At 35.2% G+C, this 15,782-nt stretch overlaps 1 protein-coding gene across 3 annotated transcripts in view; it reads right to left on the bottom strand.

The window, feature by feature from the left end:
- LOC145241655 (uncharacterized) overlaps positions 1 to 15,782 on the bottom strand; it is a 1,060,571-nt gene that overhangs the window by 614,981 nt on the left and 429,808 nt on the right. For 2 of the 3 annotated variants that reach the window (XR_013862596.1, XM_080104789.1), the window contains exon 1: positions 10,743 to 10,845. The gene's annotated coding sequence lies outside the window, so the exon portion shown is untranslated. Of the gene's footprint in view, positions 1 to 10,742; positions 10,846 to 15,782 lie in introns of those variants that run through there. The other variant, XM_080104790.1, reaches the window with a different exon arrangement.

Raw genomic sequence — 15,782 nt, 5'->3', positions numbered from 1 at the left:
ATATATATATATATATATATGCTTAGCGTAGTCTATAGTGGTGCACCCCGTTATTAAATCGCCAAAGTAAACTCTCTCTCTCTCTCTCTCTCACTTTCTGTTTCTGTCTTTCTTTCTCTGATACACACGCATATATACTTTACAGTATTTTGTACATGCGATGCCTCACTTCACTCTCGAAAGACAAAAGATACCTTGTAAGGACAGCTGCGCGTATAACTGAGAGGCAAGTGTTACACAATTCTTATCCACACCTCTCCTGAATCGGAACTATTTGAGTCCAGCGGCAAGGAGAAGTCCAGGACGACTGGAAACAATGCCGAGATAAGCGAAGAGCACATACAGCACCTGGAAGTCCCAAATGGTCACCCATTTAGTACTGACCAGGTTCAACGTTGCTTTATTTCGGTTATCCAGCGGGAACCGGTGTGTCAACGTGATTGTGCCGTATATATGTTGTACAAGGCACACAAGATTCTGAAAATGTGTATGTCATATCTTTTAAAATATGTTATACATACTGAGCAAAACAGCATACGCCGAAAGTACTGTTAGCAATTTATTTATTGTCTCCTCTCAATATCATGGGATATACGACATAAACGCGTTGACACCCCGGACCTCGTCAGATCACTGAAGTTAAGCAACGTCGAGCCTGGTTAGTACCAGGTGCGTGACCATTTGGGAATTCTAGGAGCTGCATGAGCACTCCGCTTATCTCGCCAGTTGTTTCCAGTCGTCCTGTACACACTTCTTTTGCCACTGGTATTAAACAATGTCAACTAACGAGAGGTGTGGTTGATTATTGCACCCCTCCTGTTACAAAAATTCACGCGCAGACACCCCTATCTATAATTTGTCAAAGACTGAAATAGATCTATAATTGGATACTTAGTAAAGAAATTAAAAGTGGCAATTTCTAGGTAACTTACGCGTTGTAAGAAGTACACGACGCCATATTAATCATACTCACGCAGTATAATTTCCCTTGCATCCTAACCCGAGCAATAAATTAAAAGAGGACCTTTTTAATGCTAACAAAATATTTACGTCTGAAGTTTGATGATCGTAAATTTTCATTTCATCGAACTGACATGGAAAATGTGGTTATTGCTATAATTCTATATTTCTTTTTGTCAAGAAACAAGTTTGTTTAACATCACTATAATATATACATAGAGCAATAGAAAGTAATATATTATCTCAAATTTAATCATATTTTGATCGGTACAGATTATAGATCTTTCATACGTCTAAACAGTTTGGATTTTTTCTATTGGATAATAAACTTAACATTAGAAACCGGTTGGTATAGAAATATCTACTGCACTGATTCGTGGACCGACAGTAAGAACAGCCGACTGTAAACTCGACGGTTGTAGGTTCAACCCACTGCACTGATGAGTTGTGATACAACTAACCAGTACTGCATGTTGATGGCATATATATATATATATATATATATATATATATATATATATATATATATATATCATCAACATACAGTATTGGTTCGTTGTATCACAACTCATCAGTGCACCTAGATATACGCATTTTCCCAGCCGTGGGTCGAACCTACAACCGTCGAGCTGACAGTCGGCTCTTCTTACTGTGGGTCCAGGAATCAGTGCAGTATATATTTCTCCTCGAGTATGTATTAAATCAGTACGTACATATATCATTAGATATGTAATATATATATATATATATATATGTATATATATGTATATATAAACATATATATATATGTATATATAAACATATATATATATATATATATATATATATATATATATATATATATATATATATATATGTGTGTGTGTGTGTGTATATACAAAGCCTAGCTGGAGTCCGAACACGGTACCCCCGTAATAATAATAATAAAGGGTTGGTTCGAGACTCCTAACAAACGGTTCCCCAGTTCGATACAAAACACCTGACGAAGGCCGGAGGGCAAAACGGCCGAAACGTTGTGACAATAGCAACCAAGATGAGGAAGTCAGTCCGACAATCTCAATCAATGAAAACACCTCATCTCAAAAATACAGACAATTACTATATTTATATATGTACGTAAACATGTAGTAACCCACAAGTGTGTGTCGTTGAATAAATGTAATATATACTACATATGGTAGGTCCCTTCAGTCTTACCAGACTATAGATCCCCACTGTAAAGATGACAGTTCGTGGAATTCTTGCATAGAAGAATTGCACAATCTCCTACCATACATCTCCTTAGTCGGCATTGTAAAATACGAGTGGTAAGGTTACTGAAAACAATACTGAGATAAGCGGAGAGCTATACAACCCTGAAAATACGAGGGGCGTGCAATAACTAATGCCATTTACCCACTTCCCATAGCAGTAAAAATAACGAAACTTGGCACAGTTATTAGTCTTTTGCATACATAGGAACCACCAAGAGTTATCCATTTCTCCCATCCTTTGATGCAGCTCTGGAGACCATCTTTGTAGAACACCCAAGGTTGGTCCTCCAACAACGACGTGACTTCAGAAATCAAGGCTGCATCATCTGGGTAACGCTTTCCTTTCAAAAACAACATGACTGGGAGGAGGCGAAAGTCAGAGGGTGCAATGAAGAATTTCATAATCACACGCCCTTACTCCTGATCTGGCGACATGCGAGTTATGGACTGAAGCGTTGTCCTGGAGGAGGTGGGTATCTTTGCTGATCTCGCCCCGCCTCTTGACTTTGATAGCTTCCCTTAATTTCCTCAAATGTGAAGCAGAATAGGCTCCTGTAATCGTGGTAGCCTTTGCAAGGAAATCTGTCATCATTACACCATCCTGGTCCCAGAAGGCTGTGAGCATGACCTTGCCAGCGGAGGGCTCCACCTTTGCCTTCTTTGGAGATGGTGAGCCCAAATGCTTCCACTGCCTTTACTGGGCTTTGGTTTCTGGATCATAGTGATAGACCCAGATTTCATCCTGTGTAATCAGTCTTTTGAAAAACTTTGACTCGATTTCTTGGCACATCTCCAAATTCATCCTCGAGCACTCGACGCGTTCTCGCTTCTGGAATGGTGTCAGCAACCTGGGAATCCATCTGGCAGACACCTTATGCATATGCAAATTGTCATGAATGATAGTTTCCACAACCCTGTACTAATCTTGACATCTTTGGCTATTTAGCGAATAGTAATGCGCCGATCTTCCAAAAAGGCAGCCTCAACTTGACGGACAGATTCCTTATCAATGGCAGAAGGGGGCGACCAAGTCTGGGAGCTGTTTCCACAGACTTCCGGTCATGTTTGAATTCATGATGCACGAGTTTTCCAAGGTTATATCATGGGACATTCTCACCATAAGTGTCTTTAATTTCATCAAAAGTCTCCTGTGGTGTGCGTCCATTCAAATACAAACACCGGATCACTGCTCGACATTAACAGGCTCCATTTCACACCTGACTCAGTTCAAACACCTGTAAAACAGAAATCACAATTAGTTCAGAGTTGTAATTTGTCACATAACCCGTAAAGCTATAAATCATTAGACATGCAAAATTTCAGCCCGATCAGGCACCTGGAAGTGGGTCAGGGGTATTACTTATTGCACCCCCCTCGTACATATATCGTCACCCATTTAGTACAAGCGAGGCTCAACGTGATTTTCTGTGTCAATCTGATTATTCGGTATTCATGCGTGTACACAGACACACACACACACACACACACACACACACACACACACACACACACATATATATATATGTATGTATCTGTGCGCGTATATATATATACATATTCATAAACGTGCGCACATGATAGATACATGCATATATATATATATATATATATATATATATAGAGAGAGAGAGAGAGAGAGAGAGAGAGAAAGAGAGAATAAATGACAAAAGTTACATTCCAAAATTCTTGATGTTTACCATCTAATAATTTATTCCTTTAATTCAGTTGACGTATACAATTCTTAACAGTATCTGTTTCCAAACGCAAAATAAATCACTTAATTATTATATCAATCATTGAATCTATTATGCCGTTAACTCAGAAAAAATAGCAACAATCAATCCGTCAAAAGGTTGGTTGGTTGTTTTTGTTTTACGGCATATCAACCCTTTTCGGGTTATTTAATGCCGACTTCAAAGATTTTGAAGAACATTTTTTTAAAAGAATATATCTGTTGTTTTCACGTCGGTTTCTATTCAACCCATAGGTGGGACCCTAACAGGTACTCCCACTCCGAGTCAGAGTGGACCTGGGAGCAATGGTTATGTAAGGGTTGCTTCACACTCCCTAAAACCCACAAGCTGTGGCCTCGCCACTGGATATAGTTTAAGGTCATATCCAGGACCCCCATTGAGGGACTTTTACCTTCTGCAAGGGGACAGTCGGCGTATTCTAATGCCCCACCGACAGGGCCCCGTCAAAAGGAAATGAAGTGTGATGTGACATTATTAAAATCCGAAAATTAGAAGGGAAGCTGTAAATACCTTTTTATTTTTCCATTTCTCTATATTGTATTCAATATAACGTAATGGAAAATAAGGATTAATATATATTATAAGAAAATATATTTCTACAGAAATATATATATATATATATATATATATATATATATATATATATATATATTTAATACATTTTGATATTTATCAAAGTACACATTCTATACAAGGAGTACTAATACTCGATTTATCATGAGGATATGTTTATTCAATGAGCCACCGTCGGATTGCTTTTGCGGATTATTTCTTCACAGCCTCCTATGATCAATTATAAGCGTTGGTTTTTCTACACGATCTCGTACTAGATATTTACGCTCGATTCATTTTATCTTTATTGCATTATCCTTCAAGAATTTCAGTTATTTACATATTACTTGTCTCATGTTCGGTGTTTTTTCTTTGTTATTGTTGCTCTTTTTTCTTATTTATGTAATGAAGTTATCGTATTTTTTTTATTCTATCAGGTTTAAAAGAAAGTCCTTGTGGTTTTTACTTTTAAATTCAGATGATCATATCTTGTCTTGAATAGAAATACATTGATCGAAACAAGTACTGTCAAAATCAACACACTTTTGCCAACGCAAAACAAGGGTATTTATGCCAGTGACGTAAAAAATCTTGTCTTATAATTACAGTAAGTTTGCTGAAGGCGTTTTTGATCTTGCTTAAGTTTTTGAAGGATTTCTCATGCAGAACATTAGCGAGGTGCTTGACAAAGTTCTAGGCGGTAGTTTTAAGGTCTGGAGATTATGGCGGATGAGGCAAAGTTTCGCAGTCGAATTCATTCACATTCTGCATGCTAAGTAAAGCAACGTGAAGTTGGGCATTATCGCGGTAGAGAAATGGACCCAATCTGTTGATTAATGAAGTGTGGTGTTGTCGAAATTTTTGATCAATTTAATCAATTTCTTGAAATACTTCTCCGGCGTATTTGTTTCGCCTGTATTAAGAAAAAAAACTGTCACGGATGTGACCGGGCGAAAGCAACAAAAGAGTCGGCATAAACTTCTGTTAGTAAACCTCTGGCCTTGGGAAGTGTTGTGGAGCTTTGTCGGCGTCTAACCACCGAGATTAGCGCCACCTTTTCATCGCCTAACTCGGTCAGAATCCTGTCGAGAAACGGGTCGTTCTTATTGTGTACTGAGGGAAAGATGACACTTCATAACGGTGTTTCTTTTGATTGTCGTTCAATTCGTTAGGCACTTATTTGTGATGGTCTTTTTTTTCTAATTTCTTTCAAGTGGTTGGAAATCGCCGTGTACGTTACGTCTAATTCAGAAGCGATTTATCCAAAAGTTGGATATTGATTAGCTTTAATGAAGACTCTTAATTGGTTGTTGCTTACATCCGATGGTCGACGATTACGCTCATCATCTTTCGGAGTCGTGCAACCGCTACGAAATTTCTTAAATCACCATTGTGATCTGCGTTCTATAGTGGTTTCTTGGTCAAATGCTTCGTTGATATCGCGACCTAGTTTGAATCAAAATGAGAAAATTGTGCGAATTAGCTTTTTTCCCCATCTTGTATTCAATTTTCTGAAAAGACGACATATTTGTTTTAAAACGACTTTAATTTAAACAATTAGAGAGAGCGCAAACTCTCGAAAAAACGATATAAAAATTAAAGGTATTATAACGAAAACTTATTTGAAATCACAATCAAAAACACTTCATAAACGTTGTTGTAAACATAATATAATATATATGTTTCTAGACTTAATTTTTTTGTTATGCTTTTCTTTTTTTTGTCATATTATCGCTCTCAAGTATATTACGATTCTTACATGACTGGTTTTAAAGGCGATTTTGTGTTTTTACCATGACTTTGTATATTTCCCATTTCTCCTCTTCTTCTGCGAAGCATTTAGCGTCGAAATGCACAGCCTTAAGAACTATTTCCTTCATCTTTATTTCTGAAATATTTATTGACTTGATAATGCAATACATTTTCTATGAAACTTTTGTAGCACCGCCCTGAGCGGGTTCTCGTTTTACACACGAGAAAAAAATGTGCACAAACCCTAAATCCCGGTGACTACACTACTTTTAACTCTGTCTAGTGGTCGACCCTTCAAGGGTGACCAGACCCTCACTGATCACTGGAAAATACCGCTCAGATGTTCGGAACATACAAAACGTGCACAACCATAAGTCTGTGTGGCAACACTTTTTAGTTCAGTCAACTGTAAGTCATTATGACTTCGTACTGAGTTTTCTTCTCATAACGGCTTGGTCTGTGTCTTGACCGTCTGTGCGTCAGGTAGACCTGAACTCAACTGCAGCTTCAATTCGACAGTCAATCAACAAAATAATAACAGTGGTGGGGGTCTTTTACTATACACAAAGATTTGAAAATTTGCCATATATATATATATATATATATATATATATATATATATATATATAAATTGTAACGTAAACTGTTTATTCAGTTCGAAAAACGAGTGATGTTGAAGGCTGCCTACGGATAAGAAAAGATGACCACGATATCTTTGAAGACTTTACAATCACTTCAAAATGAGAAATGAAACAAAATAGTGTTTGAAAGTATCACAATAAATGTTTTTATTTTGCTTATTATTATTATTATTATTATTATTATTATTATTATTATTATTATTATTATGATAATTTTTTCTCATAAGCAAAAGAATATATTTACTTACTGAAAGTTACAAAACCTTAGTCATTTATAAGCCTCTGACTCAAGATTTTAATATTCGGGGATTGGTGGTTTCCATTTGTAAATTTATGGCGAACAATCCTGTGTCCAGGAACTTATCTCTGCATCGTATAGATTCAGTAGTTCGGAAAAGAGTTGGACTTAAATCAAGTTTTTTTTCTCTGAATTATGTGGCCCCTCCAGCGTCAGACAGCGTCTTAGATCAGGGGTTATTTTGTGACAGGTGCGAAAACCCCAATCAGTTATCAGAGTGTATATAAAGTCAGCGGTTTCTCTCTTACTGGTGTAGAAAGTCTCAGGTATTTGGCATGGTGTGTAATCGCGGCTATTTTTGTCATTTCATTATATTGAGAATCAGCTGGGATTAACTCTGCCTCCAATTCCCAGTATTTAATTTCACAATCGCCAGAAAACTAATCTCAGGCAGTTTTTAACATTCTTACTTGTCTTCTATCTTAATTTTATCTTACACTAACGCTCTCAAAGGAAGGTGCGTTGGTCTCACGCTCAATTGAGTCTTGGCTTTCACTATCACTAACGTAGGAGGGCCCATCCGTCATTTACATAACCAAGGTTTTTTTTTTCAAGTACCATTTCATACAAGTAAAAAAATAAATAATTCGGTTATATTTTTGAGGTGATCAAATACTTGACTTGTATTCATCATCTTATTTTCTATATCCAAGGAAACTCATGACATCCGACGTATATTTCGCGTGGCACAATAATAATTTTGGACCACGCAGGATTTTCTTAACTGCTTTTCTTCACGTGGGTGGCATGTGTAAATGCACTTGTCGACTCGGCAAAAGGCGCCATTCCTGACATGTTTAAGATATGTTTATATTAGACGTCACGTTTTCAGTTATTGCTCCTTTATATATATATATATATATATATATATATATATATAATTATTTTTTTACTATAATAATTAAATATATATATGGCTCATTCCATGTCAAATCGACAAATTTTGGGGGGGCAGAAACCATGTCCGACACAGATTTTTTTCAAATTTGCTACACTTATAGATCTCCATAATAGGAATTGAATGGCACCTGTTACACATCTCAAGGTCAAGGGATTTCTGAGATATGACCTTGACCTTTTTAAAAAATGTGAATTTTTATGGAAAAGTGACCAACTTTAAAAGACGATATCTCTGTTATTTATGGGCCTAGAAAGTTCATTCATGTATCATTCTAAAGTACTTGGATAGATCTACCATTTTATTTGCGGATATTTTTTTCAAGGTCAAATTTATAAAAGTTGTCCTTGACCTTGACCTTTAACCTTCCATTCATCTGCTACTATCGAAATAATTTCTGTAATCCAGATCTTGTTTCATGTAAGTTTTGGTCATTACTCTAAGCTCACGAAAAAAGTATTCAGTTGTAGTTTTGAGACGAGTTTGGAAATGAACGAGGCTCTGCCATTCTCACACTAGAAAAGTTCGAATAGGACCTTTCATATGTCGTGGGAACAGTACGACGAGTGCATTTCAGTTGGGGAAGATTACTTCGAAGGGGACTTGAGTTTCATGTATGTAATATCAATAAAAGTGCCTATACGAAACTTATTTAAGACACGTTGTATTGTAATAATTTACGCATAACCAGAGTTAAGAATGATAAAAGTAAATGCAACCAGTACTTTTGCATTAATTGCTGAATTCTTTTCGACACTATGAGTAATATGATTCGTCATCAATAATCTAGCATAAATCCCTGGAAGCACATTACAGTAGAATCCCGGGATACGGCATTTAAAATTAGAAACAAAATAGAGTAAAGTATAAAATACACCTGTATACAAACAAATAACATTATCTAAAACACCGTAAGATTGGGCAGATGCCGTAACCAGGGACCGGAAAACATAGTATTCCACATTGTAACCCACAAAAAACGTAGCTTAGGGCCACGTATCCCGAGGTTTTACTGTACTTTTGTACGAACTCGGAATACTTATGTTAAGTATTTGCTAGTTTCGAACTTTTAAGAATATAACAATAATAATATGGTATCTCCTAATAGCTGGAAGAAAAAGAAACAGTGGGCAATACTATTCTCTGTAATGTATCATTTTCTTTAAGAGTTTTTGTAATGGGAAATTGCATAACAATTTCGTAATTTGCTTTGCCGATTGCAAATACATGGTGGGGCAGAACAACTTGCTTATTTGAAATATCAATTAAAACGAAAATAAGTAAGTTGCTTTGCTCCAATCTGTACAGTAAATCTCTTAAAAGTAGAATCTTACTTAATTTGATCATGCTCTGCAGCTCGCATCAAACATTCATGAATACGTAGTTATTATTTTTTTTATTCGTAATGTAGTTGGAAGTTTATTGTAATTATCTAAGTATAAATATATGCGTCTTTCATTTCTGTGAATCAAGCTATTAATGATTCTCGTAACTAAATATATCTTTTTGGTAGTCAAGCATAGTTATGGTCAACGTATTCTCTATTGTTTATGCCGTTTATTTCATTATTATTTAAAACATCTGCATATATTTGTGGCCACAGTTAGTGTGATTTTACGTGGGGATCACACTCACCAATATTGCCCCATATGTGTGTTCATTTATTGGATTTATCTAAAAGTAATAATATCTAATAAACTATTTTACGAATATTTATAAAATGGTGATGACTATCATAAAAACAAAAGCGTTTAAACAAAAGTGCCGCAGAAATATAGAGAACATTTAGCACTTTTTATAACAACGTTAAAAATACCATTTTTTATAAGTAGATTCTTAGTAGATTCTTAGAAGATTTGGCAATTTTTAGCGAAACATATTCCTAATCTTTTAGCAAATGTTTAAATTCTCAACGACAAATTCTGCATGACAAAACATTATTTCATAATGAAAATCCTTACTCTCTCATAATCTTATTTATATTTCTCTTTTTGCTTAATACACATAAAATATTAGCGACTCTAAAAGAGAATGGCTATTCATAATATCACTATGAATGTTAGGAGAACACAAAAGTCGACTATTTCTGCGGTATTAAGTAGAAAACGAACAAAATTTATTATCAGAAGATATGCTTCACATTTATTTTTACCTGGTAGTACATGTATACCAACCTGATAATCCGGCTTTTAGTTACGAATGGCACACATATTATATTTTTTATTATTCCAATTATTTTGTAATACGAACCAAGTGTATGAATACAAAAACCGTATAAACAAATATATCAACTTTTAATACATGCTAGTATGTTTTCACTAGTTCATTTTAAAACGTTTTTATCTTTTTTTTGCTCTTATTTTTTCTTCTTGGGAAAACTTTTTTTTTTCCTTTATATCATTAAAAAAAAATAAAAGAAAAAGAAAAAAGGCAATGCTAAAGTCTCTCTGAAAGTTACTAATAAAAATTACCACTGCATTTCTAGTATAATTGAGCTAGATTTTTAGAAAAAATATCGGATTTATATAAGATATTCGAATTTATAATCATTTGAATTTAGAGTGTATGGACAATATTTATGTGCTTTTCATGTAATCGTGTAAATGCAAGGCTTAATGTGATGCCGAATCTTACCTGCGTACACGTATTGTAAAGCAGATGTAGATATCCCGACTCAAACATTAACTCCAGTAAAATAATGTTTCATTGATTTTAATATTGCGCAACACCTGAAAAAAAAAAGAAACATACTAAAAACAATGCATATATGGTCATGTAGTGTTAAGACAATCTAAGAAATCTTTCTATTTCATAATACCATAGTGTAAATATAGAAAAACATAAGTACACTGCAGATGTCAATTCATTGCAATATCTATTTACTTCGGCTTTGCAGAAAGCTTTCTAGCAGATGTTGAGATCAGCGGTGTCGGGATGTTGGTTAATTCAACCTTCAAGCCTTCAAGTCACTGCGTTCAGGCTGCCAACAAGGTAAGGCGTACTCTTTTTCTCATTCCACCCTACTTCGCCAAGAGACTCCGGAGATCTACCTCACTACGTATCGAGTATGGCACCCAGAAGTTGCCTCCATAACTGGTTCGTGACAGTCATCGTCTGGAGTGAGTGCCGAGATGGGCGATCCAGCCGCTGCGAGGCCCTCATAACCTTCCTTACGAGACTCGTTTAGAGTGGTTGGATGTTCTCTAGCTGGATCGCAAAAAACTGAGGGGCCACCTAATGTTGGCCTATAACCTTTTTCAAGGCAATTACAACCTCCCTGAGTATGTTTTCTTCATCCTGGCACCACGACATGGGCTGAAAGGACACACTTTGAGACTTTTATGGGAGATTTCGGCTACACCAACGCAAAGCCGCATTTTATATACGCATATTGACTCCCTGGAACAGACTGGTGCTTTATATTGTCGCCGTACCAACAACAGATCATTTCAAGACGAAGTTTGACAAGTGCTTGTCAACTGCATTTTCGACCGTCTTAATTCGCAACGCCCCTCTCACCCTCCCTGCTCGCTTTCCTTCTTATTTTATATCTCTTCTTGCGCCCTTCTTAACGGGGAAGAAATATGTAATGATTTAATCTATGCCGAATTGATAGAATTAAATATGTCAAAAGCTCTAGAAACAAAATTCTCACTAGATTCAATGATCTTGTGTGATATTACAATTATCTCATCAGATGTATATCTAGCAGGATAAAAACCGTTTTGCATGACACTGAGCAAGTAGTTTCTTTTTGCCAAGGTGATTAACACCTTCTTTATTTATCACAGATTTAATATTAAGATTCTGATTAATCTGTACTGGGAACGAGATGAGCGATATCAATAATTATGTAATGCAGTGCAGACTGATGATGTTTGGAATTTGTTGGGAATCAATTATTCTTAAAACAATGTTTTAAAAGTTTTGTAACTATAGGGATCAATTTCGCTTGTAGCTTTTTTGGAAGTATGATGGAAATGCTGTCAAGACCAGTTATTAGATTGGTACAAAAATAATGTCGGTTTTTAAAGTTTAACTTATATATAAAAACGACCATATTTTTTGCATCGACCTAATACATTACTGGAATCAAGGTTTTTAATAATATTGACAACATTACCTACACGCACGCACACAAATACACACACACATATATATATATATATATGTGTGTGTGTGTGTGTGTGTGTGAGAGAGAGAGTATGTGTGTGTATGCTCACGCGTGCATGGGTGTGTGTGTGTCGCAAAGCGTGTTTTCCGTTGTGGATGAAAATACGCGCGACAGTGAACTTGGTCGCAAAGAGTAGAATTTGGGCGCAAAGTTATTGCAAAGAGTTTTGATTCGTTATCTGTTAAGTATATTACTTCGGACCCATTGATAACCGTTGAGCTGTTTAAGACCTTGCTTACGCAAAAACTCGTATAAACAATGCCGCTGCTTAGCCACTTAGTACTTAGCGGACTGAGCACTTAGCTTTCTTGCATTCTTTATTACTATTTAGCAGTGTTGCTGGTTTTTATTACTTGAGTTTCATTTTCAGAATATCTATTTTTTTAGAGCAATTATAATAGCAATTTCTGTGAACAATAGCAGTAGTACACTTCAAAGTGATCTACGGCCTATTCATTAATGTTCGACTCTTTGTAGAATATTTTCATGAATATAATTACACATAATAGTTAACTAACGATGATTATCCCTATAAAAATAAACGGAAAAACAAATAAGGAATTAATTACAATTAATGTTTTAGAACATATGTAAATTAACTAGATCTTTTGCAGATGAATGCAATTCCACGAGTCATTTATAACAAAGTTGTTTTTTTCTTTTGAAATAAATATAAAAAAGGGGTTTAAATATGAATATATATATACACAAAACGACCCATTAACGTCAAAGGAGAAAGTAAATCTTAAGCTTAATTTTTGTTTCGATACTCCGTGGTGACGTAGGAGCATTTTTTAACCTGTTAAAGTATTAATATATACTGTGACCAATATAATAACATCAAAGTATATTTAAGAATATTTTAGGACCGGGAAATGGCAGGCGCCCTGCTACTATATATACCTCAATTATTACGGTTCTACATCGGCCAGACCGATCGTAAAATATAATATAGGTTTGTACATTGTTTTAAGCAAACGTTACAGTACCTCTATAATTTGAAATGCTATTACGATCCACACAATCTTTCCTTCATGTACGAGTTTTTCCAAGTTTAATTAGAGTGCAATAACATTGAGTTTCTACCGATCGTTTTCTCTTTCATATACTAATGTCTATTCTTTTTCACAGACCTATTTACTTTTGTATTTTAAGGGAACACAATGGAATACAAAAATAACTCATGTGTACTGATTCGACAACGTACGCGAGCATTTCACTTGTGTCATGCATATGAGGACTCCTAAATTGTCTCCGCCATAAATCGACGATATATATATATATATATATATATATATATATATATATAGATATATATATATATATATAACTGAAGGTTGACGAACACATAACTCGATTTGTTCATTTTTATTTCTCTATTTTGTTGCTATACTATGTCCATTATATATATATATATATATATATATATATATATATATATATATATATATATATATTAGCATGGATCGTATATATCTGGCCTTCTGACCTATTTAAACTAGGTTATGTGTGTTTATTTAAATTTATTTTATGTTAATTTATATATATATATATATGATAATTTATGCATTTATATATGTTTATTTTATTTGTTTAAATTTTCTATTCTAAAGTGTATTCTGTGAATAAAGTTGTTCGCTATTTCTCTACTACAGTTTAATAGAGGTTGGGTTTCTTTAAAGTATAGGAAAGCACATTTTTCATGAAGCCATAATTTACATGGATCGTCTACCTGTGTTTGCTTGTGTTACTGTTTTCTATTCGAATACCTGCGAATATCCGTGTTCTTTGAGTTCCCAGTATTTGTTTGCTAGAGTTGTTTTCATTCGGTGTTTTTTTTTAAATTTTGAATTTACTTTTGTTGTTATAATATCGGGTTTTGAAATCTATGGAAGTTATACTTACGTAATATTTCTTGTTATTCGAGTTTTCTCTCGCAACTAAACCTAGTCTAAAATATGTCAGAAAGCTAGATATCTATGCTCCCCGCAAAAATAGCACATACAAAGGAAGGGGTACACCGGAGGTCAAATGAGATTTTGTCCTGTAAGTGCCTGCTCATTGGCTGATTAGGAAAGGTGCGGTGGAAATTAGAAAGCTGATTGGCTACCTAAAAACTCAATAGAAGGAGCGTATATAAAAACGCGAAGTTACCGCATAAGCCTGATGAATCCGACCGTGGATGAACCGTGGAATATTCTGTGTAGCTTAATTGCCATACATATTTTATAACTTACTATATATATATATATATATATATATATATATATATATATATATATATATATAAAAGAAACTTTGTATGCGTTCATGTGTGTATTTGTGATTTTGTTTTCTATCTACTTCAAAACGACTAGTCCTACTTTTACGAAATTCCCCACCAAAGTACGTAGGTGTCGCGCAATGTTCTTATATCGGTTTTTTATCGGTAATAGGGATCAAATGTAGGTTAATTTTGTTTTTGTGTTTCCAATTCGATGGTTTAATTTGATGGATGCGGATGATGTTTTAACCGTGATTTTGCTAGGGTATTCCGATATCGCCATTTATCTATACTTGTGTTCTTTTGCCACAGTGTCGAAATGATTACACTATAATATTAAAAGCCATTTTTAACATAGGGACGGTATTCTTGGTTGGCAGTATTTTACAGGAACACTCGTCAGAGATGTCGGAAATTTTCTGTTTCTATGTCTATCCTTATAGCCATGTTACTAGTAAGGGTGTTGGATGTAAACGTTTTATCTGGGCTGACGTTATCCGCCTGATAGTCAGGGACCCGAACCTTGGATTAATCACTAAGGATGCTGTCCTATCATAAGGTTCAAAGTACTGGGGTTACTATATTTCCATTTGGTAAATGGATTCTGGACCATGCATTAACTTCTGGTGGGGGCTCTCGTCGCCATATTATTGGGTAATTCTTACGGGTTTACCTTATTATGTGCTACAAAACTAAATTAATAAATACATTTCTTCGTTTCTTTTTATTTCTTACTTTCTCTTTCTTTCCTGATCTAAGCAAGCCTGTCGAACTAGTCCACAAATCCCAAAACTCTAACATGACTAGTTTAAAAAATAGACGATTAAACCCAGATCTCCAACTTTCAACCTAGAACTCTACTACCATTTCTCCTTCTCCAACATCAGGGGTCAACGTTCTAACCTTCCAGGAGTTGAAACCCAATAAAAGGAGAAAAAATCAGACCTAGTATCGCTAAGCGAAACTGGCATTGGACTGACCATTTCACTAGATGAGTTCGTAATTAAAGGATACTCTAACTTCACTTCAAAATCTGACCCCAAAATGGACATGGTCATGGAATATGTGCCTATATTAAAGATGGCTTTCGATATGGGAGGGGGATCTCCAGAGAAGATCCTTAATCACCCTATATGTGCTTCCGGGTTGCACTTACTCGTACTACTGCGTTTATATTTACTCTCTATCGCCCCCATAACAGCGGGGTTACAATTTTAAAAGTATATCTAGGAAAATT

The sequence above is a fragment of the Euprymna scolopes genome, chromosome 20 (genome assembly GCF_053919585.1).
Source record: "Euprymna scolopes isolate OS-2025 chromosome 20, ASM5391958v1, whole genome shotgun sequence".
Lineage (NCBI taxonomy): Eukaryota > Metazoa > Mollusca > Cephalopoda > Sepiida > Sepiolidae > Euprymna > Euprymna scolopes.
This window is presented reverse-complemented; position numbering and strand designations above follow the sequence as displayed.